The sequence below is a fragment of the Ochotona princeps genome, chromosome 1, assembly GCF_030435755.1.
Source record: "Ochotona princeps isolate mOchPri1 chromosome 1, mOchPri1.hap1, whole genome shotgun sequence".
NCBI lineage: Eukaryota > Metazoa > Chordata > Mammalia > Lagomorpha > Ochotonidae > Ochotona > Ochotona princeps.
The window spans coordinates 83,721,382-83,745,700 of NC_080832.1; the positions used below are offsets into that span (position 1 = coordinate 83,721,382).

A 24,319-nucleotide genomic window follows, 5' to 3' on the forward strand; every position below is an offset into this window, starting at 1 on the left:
AGTGGGTCCACACAATACCCACCAGTTTACATGAGAGCTGGAGGTAGGCCAGGCCAAGCTAGACTGCTACATTTGCTGGTGTGCATGAGAACCTGAATGGGTGCAGGCCAGCGAGGCTAGGCTGCACTACCATCTGGCAAGTGCCAGGACTGGATGTGAATCACATTGTGCCAGAATGCAATACCCCCTGACAGGTGCAAAGATTCAGTGCTGGAAACATGCCTGCTAGGGTAACTGTGGACACACCCTAACTGGGCTATACCTACAGCTATTGAGCATGAGAACCAGGGCTGGCAGCATGCCAGCCTGGACAGGCTGGAAGCACCTATCAGTATGCAAGAAGGCCAAGTCTGGGGGCAAGTCAAGATAAGCCAAGCTACAGCACCCACGGGTATACACAAGAGCCTATGGGATACATGTTGGACCCGGCTTGATCACAGCAGAGGCTGGCAAGTGCACAAAATGGGGCTGGAGGCAGACCTGGTTGGGGATGTTGGAGGTCACTCAGACTAAACCGTGGCACCTGCTAGAATGCATAGGGACTGGATTTGTGATGGACTAGCTGGTCTGGGGTGATGCACCCATCAGCTTGTGTGAGATATGTGGCTGGGGTAGAACTGACCAGACAGCTACATCCACAGGTCTGTGCATTGGCTGGTGCAGGTGACAGATGAATCTGATGCTGCACTGGCTGGTGTATACAAGAGTCAAGTCTGAAGTCACTCCATGGGAGGTTTCTTGAGGGACTCCCCAACTAGACCAATGGACTCAAATCTCACCAGGGAAAATCACAGCAGTAGTCCATCCTTAGAGAGCATGTGTTGTGACCATGTCTCCTCAGTTGCTGATGCCTGTGCTGTTGAGAGTATGTCCCCAGCATAAGGGGGAAGTGATGACCAGCTCATCTAGGCCAGCAAGGGACACTGACTGCCTCATCAGAGGTTAGAAAGCAGAACAAGCTGGACAATTCTCCTGGCAGAGGTTTGCAGCATGTTCCTGGGTCTGCAGATGTGCTAACATGAACTTTGGCAACCCACAGACCTTTGAGAATTTTCTCAACCCTGGAGTATAGAAGCCAACAACTTCTCAGAACTGTCGGAACTACTCAGGTAACACCTTTGAAACACACTTCCCCCACATTAGAATCTCAAAGGCATCATCAAATAATCATCTTCCATTTCCCCATTCTGATGGGGTTTGATAGCAAGGAATGGCCCTACACCCCTGCAGACACAAGAGAAAAACAAAACAAAAACAACTTAAACATTTGTCCATCTACCTTCCTCCATTACTGGTCCTCTCCACTCTAATTAGAGGCCCACATGGTCATGTATCCCTCCCATGTAAACAATATTAAAAATAAAATTAAAAATTAAGAAAAAAATTTGGAAACTGGAGAGCAAAAGGTAGTCTAGCGAAGTACCTTAAGATCTGTGAAATGAATCTGGCACTGTAGCCTAATGGCTAAAGTCCTCACCTTGCACACACCAGGATGCCATTGGGTGCCAGTTCATATCCCAGCCTCTCCACTTCTCATCCAGCTCCCTGCTTGTGGACTGGGAAAGCAGCAGAGGATGGCCCAAAGTCTTGGGACCTTGCTTCCACATGGGAGATTCGCAGGAAGCTCCTGGCTCCTGGCTTCTGGCTCCTGGCTTCGGATCAGACAAGCTCAGCTGTGGCTATTGTGTTCACTTGGGCAGTGAATCAGTGGATGGAAGAGCTTTGTCTTTCCTTCTCTCTGTAAATCTTACTTTCCAATAAAAATAAGTAAGATTTTTTTTTCCCACAGAAAAGCCAGTTTATTACTTTAGGGTTTGTGGGAGAGCATGAGTCACATTTTGGCATTCATAGCAAAAAGGTGACCACATATGCAATCAACATGTTCAACATGAAATGATATACCAGTGTATGCTGGCAAGGACTTTGAAACATTCAGGGGAAATGTGCATTATGAAAAAATTGTGCATGGATGTCAATTTTTATATCAAAATAAATTTAACTCTTAATTCCATTTCCCATGGATATTTTGAGTTATATATAATGTCTAACACAAACATCTTGTCTATCCTTTAATTTCTATTGCATACTCATTCACATTTTGAATAACTGAAATGTACATAAACTTTTCCTTTTATGATCGGTCAGGACATTATATTGACTATGCAAAAAGAAAACAGATGCAAAATAGTGCTAAGTGGTACCCTTCCCTGAAATTATAAGACTACATATATGTGTGTATATATCTAAAATCCTTTCTTCACATTCCATCTTTTGAGCTATACGTCATTCATATATCTGTCCCTCTTATTTTATCTTGTTTGAAAACCAAACACTTAAGTCAACCCTCCTTTTTCACCAGGCTCAACCTCTAGAAGCCAGATGTTAACAAGATACTTTCCTAAATTTCTTTGGAATTGATCTCTTTTCAATTTAGGTTCATTGTTGCAATTCCATGTCTTCATGGGTCCAGCATGTGAGACTTGAATTGCTCTGCTGCAGTTTTCTCTTCTTCAGTTAGTGGTGACAGCTCCAGGTCTGTTGCCGTATGGCGGTCATAGTCTTCTTCACTGTAGTACAAATGCAGCTTTGGTCTCTTTCTGTTCAGCAGCAAGCAATTTAAAGCGTGCAAACAAAGCTTGGTATCGAGGCTTCACTGCTGACATTTCCTCTAAGAGTGTTACTGGATTTTTCTCTCCTGCCGACTCAGGGTGATTAGCCTTGATTTCATATTCCAGCCTGTACGGAGTGTAATCCAGGTTGGAGTCAGCTTTCTGGAACATCAGTTCCAGCTTGTGGACCTCTGCCTCGAAGTTGAATAGTTGAGATTCCTCAGTAAGTCTTTTTTTTTTTTTAATAATCTGTGAAATGACACTGTGGTTTTTCTGAGTTTCGTTTTCACCTCACAATTGTCACTGCATGCCAGAAAAGGACAGAATCAAAAACTGTAGTGGGCCAAGACAGAACCAAAGGGAAAAAATCCCCAGGACACATTTGTTCTCTAAGTGAATAAAACACAGAAGAGATATCTTAGCAAGAGAGAAATGTTAATCGGTAATGTCCTTCTCTATATCGGTCAAACCTCATGTACAAATTTTGACTGTGTCTGTACCTCTGGTAACAAAGTTGGAGTTGGGAGCATATATTTACAAATTTATGAGGTGGAAAGAAGTTTCCCCTCCATCACTGTAGTACAGTGACAGTACAGTGGGAAGCCAGAACTTTGATTACCTCCGAATGCACAGAGGCACCCAACACCAGCTTCCCCTCATGGTAGCAGCTGAGGCCATAACAGGACCATCAATGAACCATTATTCCACTCTTGGTAATCCTGGTGTCAGGCTAAACACCTGATCATCACAAAGGATTTTTCCTGGGATGTCAGTTGCTGCTAAGTGGAAAATTTAGGCATTCACTGCTACCTGGAAGTAATGAGGTATTGCCCCCCTCCTACTGGCACAATGTCAGAGAGGACCTCTTAAAATAGGCAACTTGATTTATACCCAGTGTTTCATCACATGGTAACAAAAATCTCCAGATAGAATATAAAATCACTTGTTATATAAAGCACATGAAAATATCACCTCAAATGAGAAAAGACAATCATAGCTGACAACACCAAGATGATACAGATGAATATGAGAAGGATTTTAAAGCAGTCATTATAAAAAAAAGAATTTCAGCAAGTGTAAAGTAATCAAGACAAATAGTTTCAGCAAAGAAATAGAATTTGTCAAGAAAAGTGCAAAAGAACCAAATATAAATGTTAGAGCTGAAAACTAGAACAACTGAAAATTTTAAAGTCAGTGACTAGGCTTGCCAGTATAAAAGGATAGGACCGAGAAAAGAATTTGAACTTGAAACTAGGAAAATAGAAAAATAGAAAATGGGCTATAAAATGAATAGAGCTGCAATCCTTGGTAGGAAATATAATGTAAGATCTAGCATTTGTACCATCAGAATCTAGTAGAAACACAAGAGTGGGTTGGGAAAAGTACCTTCTTAAAAATGAATGGATTAAGGGGCTGGTCCCCTTACCAGTCAGCTACTCCCACTGGAGAGTTTTGGCTGGGATAGAGACAGACCCGACCAAGCAAGGCTATAACACCTGTGTGCTGCATGTGGACTAGATCAGGGCCGCAGCATCAGCTGGCAGAAGCTGGCACTGGGGACTAATTCTGTCGAGTCAAATCTCAGGACCACCTAAAGAGTGCATAAACCGGGACAGAGAGACCTGGGAGGGAAAAGTGGGTTCCCCCTTCTTGGGTCACTATTCCCGTGGGAGGGCATGAAAACTAGGACGGGGGCTGGGATGGCTAGATAGAGAGGCACTCAACAACATCTGTGAGGGCTGGATGGTTGAGTTGGTTAGATAGAACTAAGCTTTAATACACATTGACAAGTACCAGAGCCAAATGGGATGGGGGACAGACTGGTCTTCTGCTACACATACTGGCAAACCAGGGTAGGGGGCGGGCTTGGTGGGGGTTATTGTGGGTCGCCCCTACTAGGCTGCAGCTCCCACTGGTTGATGTAAGGGCCGAACCAGACTGGACTGCAACACCCATTGGTTCCAGTGCAACTCGGGACTGAAAACAGAACCAACCCAGCAATTGCAACCACCAGCTGATCGTGGTGATGGACTGTGCCGGGCCCTGTGCTTGCTAGAACATACAAGAATCTAGTCTGGGAATACCTCAAAGTTTCTTTGGAGATCTCCCCAATCGAACTGCTGGACTCAGAACTCTAACCAAGAAAAGACAGAAGACAGAACAGGACAATCATTCATCTCAGCTATATGTTGGCAGCAAATTATGGGGCAAACGGAGACTTTATGATGGACCATATCAATCGGTGGACGACCTCATCGAGCGAAACTGGCAGCGATTCATAACTGCAGAACTATTAACACCACTCGAGCACATATCTCAGAGCATGCCCCACATCCGGGACTTAGGGTGGGCGGGAAACCGGGTGGGGCTTCTCCCTCAATATCCCCCTTTACCTCAGATACGTGATGGAAACAATATGGACATAATAGCATTACCCACTTTCCTATCCCCCTAAACCTTTTTTTTTTCCTTCTTTTTCCTTTAACTGTAATTAACTATGTAAAGATTGTCAACAACAATACAATAAAAAGAAAAAAAATTAAAAAAAAATGAATGGAATTTTCCCATGTTTGGTGAAGGACATACGTCTACAGATTTCCATGTATATATTTGTGTATGTGTGTGTTTATATGAAAGACTGATAGAGATAGGGAAACATAAATGGAATAACAGAATCAGAGAGAGGTACCTTCTATCTACTGAGTCACTCTTCAAGTTATTAAAACAGCCAAATTTGGGCCATATCAAAGACAAAAGCCAGGGACCCCATGTTTCAGGAGCTCATATCCCTGGCCATCTTCCAATTCCAACTCAGGTAAGTAAGCTAAAACATGGATTTGATACAGAGTAACCAGGTCTTGGACCAATACTCTGATGTATTGCAAATGGTAGCTTAAATTACTGATGCCTTCTTGTAGATTTAACAAGAAAAATTACAAAGAAATTCATGCTAAGACATATAATAATTCAACTTCATGAAACTACAGGAAAAATCAAGAAAATATCCAGAGAAAAACTGGAGTTTATTGAAAGAAGTAAAGCAATTCCAATGACAGTGAATCTTTATCTGTTTGTGTCTTTCTTTCCCTTCCTTTCAAACAAAATTATTTTAACAAACATATGCAAATTACATAAGCAAACCAATGAAGAGAAAAACATCTCATTAAAAAATGTAACTGCTGTTTTATACAAATATAACAACATAAAAATGGAAAGCAAACCCATAAAAAGGCAATCATAAATTGATAGAAGGCTAAAATGACTATATTATTAAATACAATTTATTTATCTTTTTAAAGGTAAACTTACAGGCCAGATAAAGAAGGAGGTAGAAAGAGACTATATATTAATACATTATAAAGTCTATCTTATTGTTAAGAAGTTTGCCAGAGTTGGGCCCGGCGCAGTGGCCTGGTGGCTCAAGTCCTTGCCTTGAACATGCCAGGATCCCATGTGGGCGCCGGTTCTAATCCCAGCTGCTCCACTTCCCATCCAGCTCCCTGCAGTTGAGGATGGCCCAAAGCTTTGGGACCCTGCACCTGCATGGGAGACCTGGAAGAGGTTCCTGGTTCCCAGCTTCGGATCAGTGCAGCACCGGCCATTGTGGCCACTTGGGGAGTGAATCATCGGACGGAAGATCTTCCTTTCTGTCTCTCCTCCTCTTTGTATGTCTGACTTTGTAATAAAAAAAAAATAAACCTTTAAAAAGAAGTTTGCCTGAGTCAAAAACAATCATCACAAAATGATGAAGGAATAAATCTCTGAAAAAAGCAATTATAAATGTGTAAATACCATACAAAAGAGATGTAAATATAAAAAATAAAAAAATGCCAGAGCTTCAAAATCCAAAGACATTAAGTGGATCCTACACAATGACATACCATTATATAGCTATCAGTGTAGCTAAAATGAGATAATACCAATCACCAGCAAAGATGTAGATAAATTGATAGCTCACAATTGTTTATCAGAAAAGAAAACACCATAAATACTTTGGAAAATCATTTAGTTGTATCTTATACAATTCAACATACACATACCTTGTATCCATTAATCACACACTTCAATATTTATATTAGCAAAATTTAGTTAATATAAATATCTGTAAATCAATATTCATTGTCTCTTCATATGCTTGTGATAGCCCAAAATGTAAAGCCATGTCACACACACGGCATTGATTTGTAACAGTTGGTTGTATCATAAGAAAATCATACTGAGGATAAAAAGCCAATCTGTAAAGCATATATAGCCATTTTCATTATATAACATGCGTGAATAAGCATTGAAAAGAAATTCATCTAGTGCAGAAGAGGGAGTAGGCAAAGGATGTGAGTGGAGTGGGTATGGTTCAAGAAGTACAGGATGAGGGAGCCCTGTAGTGGTGTAGTGTGTATCTTGATCATTATGGTGAATACACAAATCTATGCTTGTGATAAAATTCCACAGACCCACGCACAAACATAAATTCATGCAAAAATAACAAAAACTTGATATGTGCTATAAGTTATATCCACATCCCTTTTATGGATTTGACAATATACTCTAGGGATACAAGATTTCACTATTGGAGCAGTCTGGCTTAAGAGCACACAGAATCATCCTATGTAGCTTTTCCTTTTTAAATTTCCTTTATAACCATTTCAAAACAAAATATTAAAGAATACATTAGAAAATTACAATGTGGAAATTCTTTTTTAATTTTAAGTGATAAAGTAGACATAATCTATGTGTGAATAAATCAACGACTTACAGGCACTGACAATATGTCAGGCATTTTATAATGAGATGTACTCATACATGCAGTTTCTTACATACTTTTACCACAATTTAGAAAAAAATATTTATGCCCTAAAATTCATATGCTCTAAGCTTAGGCACCAGTATGGTAATTGGGAGCTTATAGAACCTTTAAGACATGTGATTTAATTGGAATTAGGTATACCTTTAAGAGGAAATGATGCTTTTTTGTGGGGAGAATATAGTTTGACTTGAACAGAATTCAGGGCTACTACGTTGTCAAAGGCAAGTCTGGCATGTTCCTTGAATCTCCCTTGGTTTGTATCTTGTCATTTGATCTATTCTGCATTTATTCTCACCATGTGATGTCATCCACCATTTGACACTCAACAAGGTCAGAGAGTTGCAGTGTCATGCTCTTGAATCTACAGAATTGTGGACTAAATAAGCCTTTTTTTCCTATGTTACTCAGCCTTAAGTGTTTTGTTATAACAACACAAAATAAACTAGGATAATGGTAGACAGTATTTGAGTGCATTTTTGAATGACAAATTACAAGCTTAAAGAAATTAATTCAGTGTCCATTGTTTTCACAAGCAATACAGTACCATTTTTAGTCAAAGAATTAAAAAGGACTTGAATCACTTTCAAGCATAGTGGGGAAAACTTGCCTGTGTCTTGTAGCTAATGCTTGTATTTCTCATGTTAGGAGTAAGAATTTTAATTTCTTATTAGAAATGTGTCTGATTCTCATGTTAGGGAAAGACACATCATATAAATGTAAAATAAAAAAAATGAAGACAAAAGGGTATCTTTGGACATATTGGGTCCATTTTAAATTTTGCTAAACAAATGTTCTAGTTTAATGTAAAGACAAATCTTCCATACTGGAAATTTCTGTGCCGGGCCCTGTGCTTGCTAGAACATACAAGAATCTGGTCTGGGAATACCTCAAAGTATCTTTGGAGATCTCCCCACTTGAACTGCTGGACTCAGAATTCTAACCAAGAAAAGACAGAAGACAGAATAGGACAATCATTCATCTCAGCTACATGTTGGCAGCGAAATATGGGACAAATGGAGACTTCATGATGGACCATATCAATCAGTGGACCACCTCATCGAGCGAAACTGGCAGTGACTCATAACTGGAGAACTATTAACTCCACTTGAGCACATATCTCAGAGCATGCCCCACATCCGGGACTTGGGGTGGGCGGGAAACCGGGTGGGGCTTCTCCCTCAATATCCCCTTTTACCTCAGATACATGATGGAAACAATATGGACATAATAGCATTGCCCACCTCCCTATCCCCCTGAACCTTTTTTTTTTTTTTCTTCTCTTTCTTGATTTTCCTTCAACTATAGTTAACTATGTAAAGATTGTCAACAACAATACAATAAAATGGATTATAAAAAAAAAAAAAAAAAAAAAAAAAAAAAAAAAAAAGAAAATTTCTCTTCAGATTGACCTGAGTCACAACATTTAATACTGAAGTGTAGAAAATTTGATCAAAATCAGTCAACCCATTTGAAAGTTAGTGAGAAACAGATGTAAAATGCTAAACGGTCCAACTGATTTCACTATGTTGAATCAGTATTTTTTTCATTTACAGTTCAGCAGGTAGTCTTCTTTTAAATATCCATGAGCCAAAAATGACTGGAAAAAGTATTTGATTTTATCTCACACTGTTACCTGGAAATTAACTGTAGGAAGGCAAAGACAGAGTAGTCAGTGGTAGGTTTATTCCTTTCTTCTACATGGAAAAGCTCTCTTCATGTATATCATGTAATACTTACACTTAAATTTAGATATTAATATTTTAAGTGAATTGAATTTGATTTTTTCATGTGTCCTATAATTTAACCAGATTTTCTTCTATTGTTGCAGTGATTCTGCAATTGAACTTCAAAAATACTAGTATATCATAATCATTAATTTAATAGACTTCACTGATGTAAATATTGACAATTTAGCTTCTGATCTTAAAATACTAAACAATTTTATTTAGTATTATAATAATGAAATCTTCAGGTTTTAATTTCTAAATTTTGAAGATAAATATAAAATATAGATATCAAAAGTAAGATTACCTTTTTCCACTTTTGATAATCAATACATTCTCTTTTAAAAATTTCTATTTATTTATTTAAGAGACAAAAGGAAGAGATGAAAGAGAGAGGCTAAAGTATTTTACCTGGGATCACTTCCACATGTCTGTGAAAAGCTATAGATGGGCCAATCCCAAGTATGAAGCTGAGAACTTAAAGTGGGTGCCCCACTTACATAGCAGGAACCCAAACACTTGAGCCATTATCTTGTTGTCCTCTGGGCCACATACTGCCAGGTGAATCTAACAGGGAGTGGAGTAAAGACTAGAATCCAAATACTCAAATACGGGATACAGGCTCTGCAAATTGTATTTTCACTATTGTTCCAAATATTAGCCCCATTCATTATTTTAGCTACATGTTACTCAGTATTCAGTAAGTCTCGGTTGTTACCCTAAGGTTTGGGTTGTACCAAGGTAAATTACATGAAATTATAAATTATATGACCCAATCATTTAAAAAAATGATTTATTTAATTGAGAGAACTACAGATAGAGAAGCACTGCCAAAGAGACAGAGAAAAAAGAGAAAGAGAATGAGAGAGAGAGAGAGAGAGAGAGAGAGAGAGAATATGAATGAATAAGCAAGCAAGTGAGATTTTTCATCTGATGGTCTGCTCCCTACATGAGTGCAAAAGCGAAGAGTTTCACCCAAGTCTGGACCCTAGTTGGCAAGGGTCCAAACAATTTGTCATCTGCTGCTTTTCAAACCAGGCCATTATTAAGAAACTGGAGGAGAGTAGAGCAATGAAGACAATATCCAGCATTCATATGGGATGCCAGAATTACAGATTTTACCAGCTATGGTACAATGCCGACCCTTTTTAAGACAAGGAAAACAGATTCACATTATGCAGTCTATTGAAATGACAAAAAAATTGCCTTTCATAAATACTTCAAATTCCGGTTGAAAAGTTATGAACTAACAATATATATATAAATTGGAGAGATTCTGGAAGACTTCCTTGAGGAAATACTCAAGCTGATTCCACATAGATAAATGAGAGGAAAGAGTACAGAAAAAGTTTTCACCAAGAAATCCAAACTGTTGGAGACTAAAAGGGAAATGATGCATCTAGATAGTAGAAGAACAATCAAACCACAATGCTTCCTATGTGATGAAATTTTTATAGGGGACAATTGAGAGACATTAAATGTTTATAAGCAAGAGAATAAAAGGTAAACTTTACAATTTGGGAACTCATTCTGGCAGCCATGTGCAATGGGAAGGGAGCTGGGCAGAACTTGAGGCTGGGAGATCATTTGATGTTATTTTTTTTCACTGTAACTTACAGGTGATGGTAGGTATTTACAAAAGCAATGATGGAAAAGTTGAAAGCAGTCAACTCTAGAGAATAAGGCCTGATCTTGCTATACTAGCCTTCAGTACAAGAGATGGGAGAAAAAAAATCCAGATAGGCACCTCTGGCTTGGGAAACTGGATATGTTAACTTGATTTGAAAATGCAGAAGTCCTGGGTCTGTGAAAAAATAAAGGGAAAGATAGTAAAGTAAGTTTACACCCCTAAGTGGACATATTTGTGATTCGATTTTAGAGTTTTGGGAACTTAAGAAATAGCTGAATTGGAAATATAGATAACAGAGTCAAATAAATGGTAGTTTAACTCTTGGAAATAGCAGTGGTTACCAAAGAAAAGAGTGAAACGAATAGCTAGTTCCAAGGACAGAGTGCTGCAACTCTTAACATGGAGGAGGTAGAAGCTCCAGAAAAGTTTCCAAGGAAGAAAGGCCAGAAAAGAGGGAGGGAGCTGAGAGTTTGTAAAGTCAAGGCAGTCATTAGAAGAAAAGACTTGAACAAGGGAACACTTAGTAATGTAAACCCTCACAAGGAGATGGATAATAAGGACACTGAATCTTCTATATTCACTATTCTGAACTTTTTCAATATGATTTTGTCTACTAGAGTGTTTAATCAGAGCTTACAGAGAGAAACAACTATACATGGTCCAGATAGCCCAGATGTTTTATGCTTAGTTCCAAGTATATAGACAGTAAGATACATTAACAAATTCATATATTAAATCATGGCTTCTGGAGTATTGAATGGCTGGTTTCTACTGTTCATCCTCACTCACCCTTTCGCCAAATGACTATGAAACACCTACAATTTAAAGAAAAAACAAGTGATAATTGTATCTAGTCAATCATATATGCAGCAACATAAAAATAGTATAGGCAAATAACACATAGATTTGGGATGATAATAGAGTCTCTGTAACTACTCAGCAGCTCTCGACTAATATCAGTGGAAATAAAGAGAGTGGGAGTTGTCTGTAGTTTGTAGCTGTGTGAGCATTTAGGCATCTATCTTGTAGATCAGAGGTCCTCATGCAGAGTAGCAATACAGCCTCTGAGGAACCTAACTGAGCAGGTCTTGACAAAATAACTTGATTGTATGCACCCAAACTGGGACCCCCAATATATCTCCTAGCTAAACCAGACTTGATTTTTTAACCTAACTTTCCTGGAGGTGAAGATGTGGGTGGACCACACTGAACTGAACTGGAATAAATAGAACAATGTAATGAATACAGTGATTGAAAAACGTATTGAGTAACAGAAATAATATTTGTAGTTTATATTTCTAGTGTTCACATTTAGGGTCAGCCAATGTCGAATTATTCCCGAAACTTTGAATTCTGTTCAGTAATTCTGCTATTGTTTCACTAGAGAAATCAAGTGAAGACAAAGCCAAGCATGGCTCAAAATGTGGTTCAAAGTTTGCTAGGGGTATTAACTCTGATCTTTTTGTTTAGCAATGTGAAAGGCAGAACTATGACAGTTCAGGTTCATGTTGTAGTGGTAAATTAAGAAAAATGACACTTGTGTGGCTGACTGAGTGCCAGGATGGGTCTTGGTGTACTTAGCAAGGAGCAGCAGGAGCAAGGTTTCAGTGCAAGTATAGAGACTTCAGACATCTCCCCCTCTTGGTTTTGGTGAAAGCCTTGAGACCCCTGTGGACCCATGTAGTTGGCAAGAAGCCCAAGGCCCTCTAGGTATTGCCCTCTCCCTCAACCTTTTCTGGTAATTTGTGTATCTACCAGTAGCTAGGTTACCTTCTCTCCCTGCCTATCCTGGTCCATATCCATCTTGTGGTAGACTTGTGATAGTCTTGTAATAAACAGCTCCAGTATGTGTGTGGGTTACGTAAATTGTGGCGGGCTATATAGTGTCATCAGGCAAAGTGCGTGACAGATGTATTGATTGGCTAGGCTTATGTAATAGATGTTTATATCCAGTAGAAATTTGTTACTACCCTAAAGCTTGTTTTCCTGAACCCTCCCTATATAAGCTTGTGCTTGGTTACTAATAACTCTCTAGTACTTCTCTATTGAGAATGTTGTCACCACACCACATTACCTGGGGGGGGGGGTGGTCCATGGTTGACCCCTGCATTTATGCAAGTTCAGCATAAATCTGTACTACCAGGGGACACATTAAAAGCCTAGATTGCCAAATTTAAACAATCGTTCCCGGAATCTGTAAATGCCTTACTGCTTTTGCAAGACCCTGAGAGTTTATACTGCCTTAAATTTCTCTCATTTCTCACTGCTTTAATCTAGCTCTGAACCTGTCATATTAAAATATTTTCATGGTTCTTGCCCATTTCAGGCCACATTCCCTAGCCGAATCAACTCATACCTCAAAATAAGTAGTCAAGGAATTGCCAAGAGAAATGGGAGACACACGCCTTGACATGAGACATTCATCTCAATCTAAAGATACTTGTCCTTAGATGTCTGATTTGGTAATTTATCCCTTTTTTAAGCTTCTGGAATCCTGTAACAAAACAGCACATGCCAATTAGCCATTTTTGGTGGCTTATGTGAGGATAGAGAACATACTTAAGCAAGTTGTACTTGACATGAAGTTGGCAGAGATAGGAAATAGACTGGATGCCAGAATCAAGATTCTAAAAGATCTTGACAAGCTGAAATGATGGGCCAAATATAATAAGATGAAACTTAGCAGGGATGAATATCTTTACTTAGGTCAAAATTCCAACAAAATAAATACAGATTGAGAGATTTGTAGTTTAAAGGCAACTCACAAAAGGCTTAAAAGTTTCAGACTAAACTCTTCCAGCAAGTCAATGGAACCCTAAATGAAATGTAATTATAAGCACTGCTGACAAAAGTCAATGATCTAAAATGAAGGAGACAACAGCTCTGTTGTGATCATAAAGTCACTCCTCCACAAGAGGAATGGACAGCTCACTTTTAAAGGGGACTTACTTTCACTGGTTCCCTTGTGAACCAATGATGTGGGTTGACTTTAAGTGACAGACTATGATGCAAGGGGAGCTATGTGGGATAATAAAAAAAAATACAAAGTTCTTGGGAAAGATCTTATAGGTGGAGGTTAAGATCTAGCAATGCAGTGACAAGCTAGACACAGAAGAGGCTGGTGAAAACTCGCTTGCTGAGGCTTATCTGTGAGCTTTATGGATTGCAATTTCATATCTGTTCGCTTCAAAATACAAGTCTACTGAAATCTTCAAATTTTCATTGCAAGTCCATTAGCAGGTTTTCATATGGTAGAGTAGGGACAGTTTTTTCTGGCGTGACAATGAATACAACTATAAGGAAGAAAAAAGATTTTTAAAAGGGAGCTTGGAGCAGGGATTTGGAGCAAGAGGTAACAAACAACTTCTGGAAGTAATCACTCCCATCCCATAGAGAACTTTTAGCAATATCAGAAAGGGTGTTGGATTTTGACTGGATTTAGAATTACACTGTGTGATCAAAGTAAAGAATAGTTATGGAAGATTTGGCAACCAGAGAAAAATGGATTGCTATGGCATATTTGGGGTATTTTCTGATGGAGCATGAGTGTTCTTGCATTTTTTATTTGTCTCACTAGCAAAACAACACCCTGAATATAGAAATAACAAATATGTGACAAATGAATTAGTGAGATTACCAACTTTGATATGTCAAAGATGATGCTACAAAAACAAAAGTCAGTCTGTCCATTAGAAGCCTATAGTCATGGGGAAGTAATTCATTCAATTAATTATTTATTGAAATGTGTTTCTTGGCACTAGGGACATAAAATGAAAAAAAAGTTTTCTACAGAATGTGACTTCTTGCTAAGATTCACAAATAAAAATTATTAAGAAAAATTCAACAGTGATGAATGCTATATGAAGAACTGAAAAACTGTAGAGTGACAGAGAAAAATGCAAATATTATAGTACACTGGGTGGCTAAGAAAATAACTTGGCTGAGATGATATTTAAGATGAGATGAAAATTATAGGAAAGATCCAGCCATGTTGTGAGCAACCAAGCTAATAAATACACATCTTCTAAGGCCTAGAGAGAAGGCCAACAAGCTTTTAGGACAGTGCTGGGGGGAATAGAGTCATTCTACAAGAGTAGAATATTTAGAGGGGTCAGATAATTTAGATCTCTGTGAACTATAGCAAGGAATGAGTTTTAGTCTGAGTTTTTCAAATCTATCAGAAATATAAGTTTGGTTGTGGTTACGTTGGTGAAGACAGAAAATAGCAAAATTATGATACTCTAAAACAGTTCTGACAGAAATGAGGCGATTACAGGATTCTGATAACAGAATCAGTGGCTGAGGGGTTCCAAGGGAATGCTTCCTAGAAAACAAACACCTTTAATGAGACCTACAGTTGACCAGGCCAAAAAAAGAAAGAAAAGGATCCGGAAGAGTGTTCTAGAAACTGGATAAAGTATGACTTTGTCATGTACTGCCAGCAACTTGGTTGTGAAAAGAAATGAAGTTGGAGATGAGAGTCGTGGCAGGATTGTAAAGAGTATGCATTAGAAAGTGAAGATAATGTTGTAGTATGCATCTCTACTCCCAACTAAAAGGAAGACTTGCCATCAAACATGTAAATATGTCTTGACAGTATGAGACTAGATTTTCTACCTGTACCTTTATTTACTATGCCATGATACACTTACATAGCAGTCTGTTAAAATTGTTAATGTTACTGAAGTATTATTTCACTGTGATAAAATGGGGGGGATGTGGAATGAGCAAATTGGGAGAGAAAAGGGAAAGTAGAGGGAGGAATCCCTATACCTATAAAACCATACTGTGGAAAATAATAACAATAAAACAGTAAAAATTAAAGAGCATGCATGTTTTTCTGAAAGAAGACAACAAATTTTTGAATGAAACATTTTCATAGTGAAGCTAGCATGCCTGCCCTGGAATCTCAAAGACGACAAATCAGAAAGGGAAAAGTTTCTCCTCAAATTTCTAACCATGAGACTGTAAACTAGAGCAAAGAAAATGATGGCCTGAATTAAGACATTAGGAGAAGAGAGAAAGAAATGTACAGATTTGGTAGGAACGATTAAAAGATCATATTGTGTTCTTGGCCACAGGGTAGATGATACTGAAATCCACCAAGAGAGGAAGCAAACAGAACTTCAAGACCAGTAAAGGTAATTAGGGGAGGTTGCAATATGGTGAGAAATGCATTTACTAGTTCAGTTTGAGGTGCCTAAGGAACAGAAGTGTGTGTTTATTATACTATGGGAGATTTAGGTTTTTGCTTGGGAGTGATATCTTGCTAAAATAAAGATTTGAGGCTATTAATACATGCTTGATGGTCAAGACTTTGAAAAAACAAATCAAGAAAAGTATGTAACGGGGGAAAATTAGATGAGTCACAGAAATGGAACCCAGATGAGCATTAATATTTTAAGGACTATCTTAGGGAAAAACAAAAGTGAATACCACTAAAAGTGAATTTCTAGAGAAGCAGGAGGAAATTGAGAAGAAAGTTCTCTTCTGATGACTAGGGAAAAGCAGCAGCATACGGCCCAAGTGTTAGAGCCCCTCGCACCCATGTGGAGATCCAGATGGGGCTCCTTCTCTTGGTTCAGCTTGGCTCAGTACAGGGTGTTGCAGCCATCTGGGAGAGTGAATCAGTGGATAGAAGCTCTCTCTGTCTCTTCCTCTCTTTCAACTAAATAAATAAGAAAATGATTAAAAAGAACGTGTCACAGAGCTAAGTTAAATGAGCCTTTTAAGAAGGCAAGAGCCAAGAATTTTTCCTGCAGTGACATCAAAAACAGGACCAAACATGCTAAAAGTTAAATAATTTTAAAAAGAGGCACGTAATAACAATTGCTGTACAAGTTTCACTCAAATGGTAGAGAAGATTCATGATAAAGAAAATGTTTCTAAAATAAGGGGTTGTCCATGAGCAAAGTATAGAAATATTCTTACTGTTACTAGGTGTACTCAAGTACCAGTATTGATAAAGTGATAAAAAATTTTACATAATGAAAACCCACATCCAAAAATTTTTTCAAGATTTGAAAAGTCAGACTGTAAGACCAGGGATATGATAATTATTGCCATTATACATTAACCCAACCAGATACAACAGCTAAGCAAATATAGCAAAGAGCTGATTTTTTTTTCTTTCTTTCTTTCTTTCTTTCTTTCTTTCTTTCTTTCTTTCTTTCTTTCTTTCTTTTTCTTTTTTTTTTAATAATCTGACTTAGTTGATTAGTGTACAAAGGGACAAGGGCTACAGGAAAGTGGGTTATACCATTGTTTCCACACTAATATCATCATTTTTTCCCTGTATCTGGAGTCAGGGGAGAAATAAAGGGAAAAGCCCCACCCAGCCTCACACCCATCCCAGGTCTCCGATGTGAGGCAAGCTCCGAGGGTCCTGCTCAAGCAGTTTTGATAGTTCAACAGGTCCAAATTGCTGCCAGTCTCGCCATTCCAATTGTGATGAAACCTATTCAGAATCCACTGACTGACATAGTCTCTTCATGGTTGGGGTTCTGAGACCAGCAGTTCAGTTGGAGGGATCTCCAAAGAAACCTCATCTGAGATAATCCCAAACTTGATTCTTGTGTGAGTTTGCCAATACAGGGTCCGGCACCATCCGTTACCCCAATCAGCTTATGCACATGCTGGTGGTTGTAACTGCTGGGTTAGTTTTATTTCCAGCCCTGTCTTCCACTTGAACCAATGGGTGTTGTAGTTCAGATCAATCCTACCCACATCATACTCGGTCGTCACGCAAAGCAGTGGGAGCTGTAGCCTAGTTGGGGTGACTCCCCATAATCCCCACCAGGCCTGCCCCCTACCGTGGTTCTTTGCATGTCAATATGTACCACAGGCTTGTTTATTCTGTCCCACATCCCATTTAGCTCTCTTATATGTCAATAGGCATTGAAGCTCAGTTCAATCCAATCAATCTACTATCCAGCCCACACACATACTGGTGGGTGCCTTTCTGTCTAACCACTCCTGCCCCTGCCCTGATTTTTGTCCTCTCCAGTGGGAGTGGTAACCTACGAGGGAGGTGCCCACTATCTCTCTCTACTAGGCCACTCCCACTCCCAGATTATGCACTCTCCAGGTGGTTCTGGCATTTAACTTGACAGAATCAGCCCCCTGTGCCAGCCTTTGCCAGCTGATGCTGCGGCAAAGCCCAACCAACCCTCACCCACTCTAATTTTTGCTTGCACCAGTGGGAACAGTCATTCCAACCTGGCCCTTCCCTAATCTAGCTCACATGAGGCCCACAGGTGTTGTAGCCCTGCCTGCTCTGGTCTGCCCCCATCCCAACTTATGCTCTCCAATGGGAGTGGGTGTCCAGCAGGGGAGCCCACATTCCCCTGCCAGCTTTGCCTCCTCCCACCCCCTCCGGTTCTCACATGTGCTGCTTGGGCACTGCAACCACATCTGGTATGGCTCACCTCATCTTGGCATTCCTTAATGTGCACTGGTATGTGTTGCGACCGAAGTTGGCCTGACCCACACTCTATGTTGGTGCTCAGATTCGCCAGCAGTTGATGTGAATGGGTTTAGCCTGGTCTGCCCCCCACCTATGACATATGTATGATGGTGGGTATCTTCCTCTGGCCTGCTCTTGGTTACTCCTTATTGTGGCTCTTGCGCTCACCTATGGGGACTGTGTTCCGACAGAGGAATTTCCCAGGCTCCTCCTTCAGAACCTCTCCCTATGCCAGGTCTTGCGCGTACTAGTGGTTCCATGGGCCAGCCCTCTTTGCTGGCCTTCAATCCATTCCAGTTCTTGGTGTTGGATGTTTCACCCCAGCCAAGGCTTGTCCATACCCAGACACTGCTCACACATGGCTCAGTAGGGGCAGAGACCCAGCTTAGTCTGTCCTACATCTACCCAGGTTCTCCAGAGCACCAGATGGTGCTGGCATCTAGCCCAGCTTGGTGCGCCCAGCCCCAGTCCACATTTGTGCCTAGGGAGATTGCAGTCATATCCAGACCAGAACGCAGCACCCACTCCAGCCCCCGCACCCTCCCATGGGAAGCCCAACCCTGTAAGGGTTTACTCTCACAGCTCCCCCACCAAGTCTATTCCCAGCCCTAGATTACGCGCGTGCCAATGGTTGCTCTTGACCCAGTTGGCTTAGCCCCTCACCTGTCTCAGCCTTTGCCTTCGATGCTGTGGCAGAGCATCCCTGCCTCATGCAGACCAGTTGGGGTAAGAGCCTAGTTTAGAATGACATGTGCTCCATCCTGATTTCTGTTCTTTTTTGTGAGTTGAAGTTTTCTGGGCCCTGCCCAGTCCACCCCACATCCTATTTTAGGATGTACCTTCGGGTGGTGCAAGAGCTGATTTTTTTTTAAGAAAACAAATGATATTCTGATTGACATTGCAATTGTTTCATAAATGAATCTTTGAAACAATTCCAAACATGAAAAAGGGCTACAAAAGCAAAGACATTTATCCTAAAATTGAGAGTGGGGTGAAGATGTGATTCCCAGAAAGCGCAGGGATTTTAATGAGTATTTTCTTTATAAATGAAGATATTATCTTAGTTCACCACAAGTCATCAGTACTAGAAAATAAAAAAGTTTTGCTCCTATATAATCAGAGACTCTATTTACGTATTTTTGCATTATTCAAATAATGTTGTGTATAACAAAGGTATCCAGTTAAGAATCACACTGCATTTAGGTGAAACATCTTGATTCTCAATTCAGGGACAGATTCTTAATCCTTCTCTGACTTCATGACCTTGACACTTTTAAGGCCAAAGTCAGCTCTTTCATCAAGCATCACTCAATGAATGTGTCCTGTATTTCCTCATAATTACACTTAGACATGCATTTTATTGCTTGTGTAAACACCATGGAAGTGTTATGATGTTAGTCACGTTGCGTTTTTTTCTAGTCAGTAGATTATGTGGTTTGTCCTATCACTGCCAATACTGACCCTTTGTTTAAAGTAGTAGTATTTGTTACTATGTAAACCTCTGTAATAAATGCATATTTAATTGGACTTTACTTTGAGAATGTGTACATGTTCAACCACTCATCAAACTTTCAGTTAACTAGTTTGTATCAGTGTGAGATCATCAATTCATATTCAAAGCTACTTGTCAGTTAGTATTACTACTTGCTTTGATGTTCAGATCATCTTACATCTGGCCAAGGGGAATCCCCTCAAGAGGGCGCCTCCCAAATCTCTAAGACACGCCTTGATCATTGTTTGATTGTTTATTATGGCAGGAGAAAATATTCCAAGCTCATTTTGTATTTTCCTTGGGTTGAACCATTTCTTTTAGGAACACTAATTCCTTTTCAAAGAGATCAGTATTTAATAACTCCTGTCTGGATGCTAGGTATTTTACAGATGGACACACAAGCACACAGCACAACAATTTTATGCTTCACCTTGAGTAGGATAAGGAGGTAATTCGTACAGTATTTGGTCAAACACTAGTCTGGGTGCACCCCAAGGACTTTCACCATATAAGAATGATTCTTGTTTGAATTTGCCAGAAAAAAAAAATCAAGCAGATTTTCTTCCAAGTGCAGGTGGGCATCATGCTGTCAGTTGATGGGGCAGGGTAGAATAAAAACATTGAGTCCCCCATAAGCATTGAGCACCTCCTCTGCCTGCCTTCCTCAGAGCTGAGGTGTTTTCTGTTTCCAAACTCCAATGACCAATAGCTTTTCTTGTATTTCCAGCTGGCATTAGACTAGGAACAGGTCATGGGCTAGCTTGTTGACTTCAGATCTTGGTGCTAGTCAGTGTTTCTAATCAAAAGAGGCAATGCTTTAGGATGACTGTTCCTGTTTCTGCTTCTCTGGGGAGCCTAATTCTGCCTTTGTCTAAATATTCTGAAAAACATGAGTTAGCATCCATCTCTCTGATTCCAACTAAGTACCACAGGCTACATCCTTTTCCTGTTTGTGCTTTCTTTTTTTGGCTTTGAGAAATCTAATTTCAATCATTCATCATGTATTTTCTTATTCAATCAGACTCCTGGATGTAACAAATTGTACACCTTATCTTACTGCACCAATACCTTCCTTGGGCTCTGATACCAATAACTTACTAAGCCCATTGTCACTACTATCTGCTGGATATTCCCCCATGTCTCCACCACAGCTACCACCCTGTGTCTGCCTCCGGCTAATGTCCTGAAACTACGTGTTGGGCAGCAGTTGGAAATGAACCCAATGCCTACCAAGAAGCCATCTTATTCAGCTGGCTGTTGCTCTGACCCTACATGGGGTTGTCTTCCTATGGATTAACATCCTCACCTGTATTTTTAGTTCATCTAACAACATGAAAAATCTGCAACAAATAGTTTTGACATTTCCTGTTTAAATAATCCTCCAACTCATCAAATACGTTTAGAGAAATAGCCATATGAATATGGATATCTCATAGCCTTCTTCCTTTATTTGCCACTCTGAGATTTTAGTTTTAATTTAACTGCTAAAAGTAGGAAGGAAATACATGACTTTGAAATATGTCAAGAGAATTCTGTATTCTACTTAAGAAACGGCATCCTATGTCCCACTTACACAAGCTGTATATTTAGATTTAGGATTCATGGCAGCTGTGCCACTATACTTAGCAGGAAGATAGGAATAGAAATTAAATTTTGACAGATTACTCAACACAGCTTAAGTCTTTTTTTAAATAATGAATTATTTAAAAACAAACACTTATTAATATAAGATTTTAAAATCTCAACTGAAAATCTCAGCAACTTTAGTTATAAAGGCATATATCATGATGAGTATCCCCATTTCTGCTATAATTTCCATAAAACAAATTTTTTAAAAGCAGATAAATGCTTTACAAGCAAAACACTCACAAACTATTTCTTTATCTTCCTGAATTTTTAGCTCCTTCATTTGGAAAAACAATGGATAATGCTTCCGTTACTGAGTACTGACATGGAGGCATACAAAATAAAACTTGTTACAGTTCATGAAGCAACATAAAAATTGGCAGATACATGCTCATAAATCTAAGAAAAAAAGTATCAGAAATTTCCTTGCCAAACATCATGGTTTTGGGAGAACTATACATGATTTATTCACAGTGATCAAGGCATTCAGAAATAGGCATAAAAGATATTCTAGAATGATCCTTCAAATGCTTATTAAAGTGATTCCTATCACTACCTTCACTTCAAGAACACCATCCCATGATCACATTTATACTATTTTCTTTTGGAAAAGAAACAGATGTAAAGAAAGCATACCTAATAGAAAGAGAGTATTAGGACAGTTTTAGCTCTTTTATTTATAAAAAATGTGGATGCAATGCTGAGACTCAACATAGAAGATTAAAAATAGGAACGGTTCATTAGGTGGTTGCAAAGTTCACTCCATGGTCACTCAAGCTCCCTACCAGGGTTCCTAAATGTGTAAAATATGTCAAAAATAATTACAGTTAATCTATTTCATTACTAAAACAGTGGCAGTGTTGATAGTGAGAGTCACATGTTAAAGGTAATTGATGCATTTTGAGTAGATCTAAACATTAAAAAATCACTTCCCTATTTTTCAGATTCAGACATAATTATTTACAGAAGTTTTGTGAACGAAACCTGTTCAAAATATAGTAAAAGTTCTATGTTAGTGTTTCCTAAAATGAATCATGAGATAAATTTAGTAGTTTACAAGTAACATTTAAAAACATGGTTGTAGAAACAAAATCAAAAGGCATAATATGTAGTAGGAATTATTTTTGTAAACACTTAATTTCCATTATATAGGATTGAATGGTGGATGACTCACAGCACAGGACAGGATGTATTTTTGTAATTATTTTTTTTTTTTTTTTTTTTTTTTAATTTTTATTTTTATTTTTATGTAGTTTTTTTTTTTTTTTTTATTAATTATTATGCATTATGTGACAGTTTCATATGCTCTGGGAATCCCCCCACCCCTCCCCACACCCCTCCCCCCTGGTGGATTCCTCCACCTTGATGCAGTATTACAGTTCAAATTCCATCAAGATTCTTTCCTTGCAAACATATACCCAGCATAGAGTCCAGCTACTCATTGTCCAGATGGGTTGAACAGTTTGTTGGGGAGACCATTTCTGGTCCAAAGTCAGAGCTGGTAGAATATCATCCCAGTCAATTAAGAGTCTCAATATAACATTAACAGCAATTTGTAACATTATGGAATTGACAAGGTTTTGCGTAACCAGTATGTTAAAAAAAACAAAACAAAACAATACAAAACAAAAAAGAAGCAAGTTCTTAACCACAACCTATGATTAGCTCATTGACATTTCAATTTTAGTTCATATACAGGACCAGCTGCTATATACCTTAAAATGGCTATAAGGTACCATTCAGCTGTCTCGTGTCTGTTTCATTTTAGTATTTAGCCATTTGTTGTGTTGAAGTCTAATTTTACTGATCTTGGCAGATTTTAGGATAATCTAGACTGGCTTGTAACTCTAACAAGACATTTGTCAGCAGTTAAGGTGCAGAACATTTTTTTTTGGGGGGGGGGGTGTGCAGGAAAGTCCCCAACACCATGGTAAGGAGTGACTAATCTTTGTGTCCTACCCAGCGAGGCATTAGCCAATCCATGCCAGCTCTTTCCTGTCGGATTTCAAGCTCTACTTTTTGTTGTTTGTCTATTTATTTTAGGTTTTTTTTTTAGTTTGTATGATTGTTTGTTTGCTGTGAGGGGTTTTCGGAGCGATCCTGATGGTCATTGCAAGGGAGGGTGGGGGTCCAGAGGTGGAGCCAGGCTCGGTCCAGAGAAAGCTCTCCTCCCTGGTCCCGAGGGACGTTTATTGTTCTTCTGTTTCTGCGGACCGCTCAGGGCTTCTGGTTGTCATTCCGATGACGTTGGTTTCTGCGCGGTAGTGTTTGGACTTCTTCCATCCCCTGCGGGAGCTCCGGTTAGGGGTGGGTGACCTCAGAGTACTCGGCCTCCGAGGGCATCCAATTCCCTGTGGCCTCCTTGGCAGTTGGGATATAGTCCTTGTTGCTCGTATTAGTAGTTTGTGGTGAAGGTCTGGGAGTCTTCATGGTTGGGATCCAGGCTTTCTCCTTGCCATCTGCTCTACCCTGGAGTGCCCCCCTGCTCCACGCACATGACCTCCTGTTAAGAGGTTGTCAGGATCGCACCCGATTCCCCCCTCATGCATTGGTATAGTAGTTTTACTATTGTTTAGTGCTGCTTTGAGTCTGTTGTCTATGAATTACCAGATTTGATCATGATAGGCTATATTATACTTTTTCCTCACTCTTTTTATGGTCCTGAAAGGCTTCCCTGCACTCCCCCCCATTACGGATTAACATAACGTATTGAGGGTATAGTAGGTTTTACAGTTTTTCGATGTAGATCTTAAGTATTCTGACATTAATTGTTGGTTTATAGATTATATCACATTATCTTATTGTATTGGATACAGGTTGTTAGAGATTGCAATAATATTACAATATACAGGTACTATCAGGTTGTCGTCTTTTCATCTCAGATTAAGGCAAACATGTGGTATTTAACCTTTTGGGATTGGTTCATTTCTCTTAGCATGATGGATTCCAGTCGGGCCCATTTGTCCACA

At 39.2% G+C, this 24,319-nt stretch overlaps 1 pseudogene; it reads right to left on the reverse strand.

The window, feature by feature from the left end:
- Positions 1-2,371: 2,371 nt before the first annotated feature.
- LOC101522700 (spindle and kinetochore-associated protein 2-like) lies at positions 2,372-20,862 on the reverse strand (annotated as a pseudogene).
- Positions 20,863-24,319: the final 3,457 nt, after the last annotated feature.